Raw genomic sequence first — 3,028 nt, forward strand, 5'->3', positions numbered from 1 at the left:
ACCCTCCAGGCAATAATTGCAAACGATATGATTCAATAAACCCCAGTGTCAGGGCTGCTATGAGACTGGGTGACTTAGTGCCCAGTGAGGTAGGAGGCTACAGGCACAAGACTCTGAAGCCAGAGCCAGGAGTCAAAGCCTGGGCTCTCTGTGCGTGCGTGCGTGCGAGTGAGACTTTGAAGGGGTTGCTTCCCCTTTCTCGGCAGTCACTTCCTCCTTTGTAAATTGGGCTTAATGGGAGTTCCCACTTTTATGGAGACGTTGGAGATTAAGGTGGACCACATGAAGGGTTTAGAGAGGTTCCTGTCAGCCTTTATGGGAGTGGGTGTGGTTGTCCTGTCCCTCAGGGCTTAGAACCCTGCCTAGGAGACATTAAACGCTTAGCAAGTGGTAACTTATTACGGCCTGTGTTTTGCCTGTTTGTCCAGGTGATTCCAGGAGGCTGGGATTCCCACGATGCTCGGTGGGGCACTCTTACTTTTGATGGGTGTTGGCAAAGGTGCCTCCACAGGGCTCCCGTTGACCCCGGACCAGTCCCGAGAGTATGCCCTATCCTCACAGTGCCACTAATGCTGAGTTTCACTTTGATTTGAAGATCTATTCTATTTTTAATTATGTGTACTTGTGGATGTCCACTTGTGGGTACGTGTAGGTGCCCACAGAGGCCAGAGGCATCAGATCCTCTAGGGCTAGAATTGCAGGTAGTTGTGAGCTGTCTGGGAACCAAACTTAGAGCCCCTGGAAGAGCAATTATGCACTTGTAACTGCTCTCTCCCGCCCTGCTGGGCCTTAATCTTTTAAATTTTTGCTCATTTAATAGGCAACATCATTATTTTATCCTTTTACTATTTCAATTTTTAAATTATGCATACAATTTAAGCTCAGTATAAAACTTAGAAGCATATACGTATCAACCTTCAACACCAAAAAGAGAAAAGGCCAAAAAAAAAAAAAAAAAAAAGTGACAAATTGGGCACTGGTGGCGCACGCCTTTAATCCCAGCACTTAGGAGGCAGAGACAGGTGGATCTCTGTGAGTTCGAGGCCAGCCTGGTCTACAAAGCGAGTCCAAGATAGCCAAGGCTACACAGAGAGACCCTGTCTCAAAAAACAAAAACAACAAACAAACCAAAGATAAACAATATGAAAATAAAAATTTCTAAAATCCAAGTTTTCAGAAGAAGCACTCATATCCAGCCCTGGGGAGATGGAGGCAGGAGGATTGTCTTGAGTTCCAGCCCATCCAGAGTTACCCAGGAGAGATTCTGTCTCGAAACCAAAAATGTGACCATATGGGATACAGAGAGAAGTGTGGAGGAGGGAGGGCTTGGCAGGATGAGGTCCGGGGCTCAGGGCTCACTGCCAGCACCACAGAACCAGCCTATCCCTGCTCTCAGCAGGGGAGGGCAGGCTTATAGGTGCAAGCTCATCTCCACTACTAGTAAGTCTGAGGCCAGCCTGGGCTACATGAAATGCCACCTCAGCACACACACACACACACACACACACACACACACACAATTACACACACATACACATACACACACACACACACACGCATACACACGCACACACATGCATACACATGCACACAATTATACACACACATACATACACACGCGCACAATTACACACACACACATACACACGCACACACACGCACACAAAGGTGACTATTGTTAGTTATGTCTATATGACAAAGGAAGATTTAGATGTACAAGCTATTCCCTGCCTGCCTGTGAGTCCCTGAATGCATGCGCTGTTTAATTAGTACCTGAATGCATGCGCTGTTTAATTAGTACCTGAAAGCATGTGCTGTTTAATTAGTACCTGAAAGCATGTGCTGTTTAATTAGTCCGTCTCATTTACATTCTTTTATATGTTGTTTAATTGAAATGAGGTCATGGTTTCTTTCCTTCTCTACCTTAACTGCATTTCCTTTTCTTTTCTTTTTTTCTTTTTTCTCTCTTTTTTTAAGGTTTTTCAAGACAAGAGTTTCTCTGTGTAGCCCTGGCTGTCCTGATTTCTCTGTAGACCAGGCTGGCCTCGAACTCACAGAGATCCACCTGCCTCTGCCTCCCAAGAGCTGGGATCAAAGGCGTGTGCCACCATGCCCGGCTACATTTCTCTTTCTTTCTTTCTTTTTTTCTTTTTTCTCTTTCTGCTTTGTTTTTGTTTTTTGTTTTTTTTAACACTGAACACTTCACAGGTCTGTGTGCCATCCTTGCACAGGGACCACGCTAATCTCTCTGTCATTCTAAGGCTAGCATCCGTTCTGCCAAGGGGAGCGCCCCAGCGGCGTTTCCTGGCTGTTCCTCCGTGTCAGCATCGACAGGCAGGCAAACCGCGTGGTGGTGGACTGACACTGTGCGTTTTGGGTGTGTGGCCACGCTGCACGGCCGATGGCCTCAACCCTGTTCACACTCGCCTGTTTCCATAGAGACCATCAGAGACAGGCTTGCATTTGAAATGTGCTAGATGTGTGAATTCTAAAATCACCCACCATCTTATACTTTTGCCAATAAAATAGAGATGCCAGTTTCCATCCACGCCTAACCATGACTATCACTATCGTCAGGTTAAAATGTTTACTGTTTATTTGTTTATCGGAGGGCAGATGTGCCTTGTCATGGGACCTCTGGGGGAATAGAGGACAGCTTTAGGAGGGTGTTCTCTCTTTCCACCCTGCTGGGATCACCAGACTCAGCAGGAAGTGCCTTTACCCACTGGCTCCTCCTTTTTTTTTTTTTTTTTTTTTTTTTTTTTTTGTCATTATTGTTGCTATTGTAATAAATCACCAAGACAGAGTCTGTCTCTGTAGATCCGGCTGGCCTCAAAGCCTGAACTCTCTTACTTCCGCCTTCCAAGTGCTGGGGTCACAGGGATGCACCACCAACCTGGGTACTTTTGTGTTTTTGACGGCATTTGTGCTCACTGGCACTCTTTTTTTGGGGGGAGGGGGGTTGAGACAGGGTTTCCTGGACTCACTTTGTAGACCAGGCTGGTCTCAAACTTACAGTGATCCCCCT

Source organism: Acomys russatus, chromosome 15 (assembly GCF_903995435.1).
Source record: "Acomys russatus chromosome 15, mAcoRus1.1, whole genome shotgun sequence".
Classification (NCBI taxonomy): domain Eukaryota; kingdom Metazoa; phylum Chordata; class Mammalia; order Rodentia; family Muridae; genus Acomys; species Acomys russatus.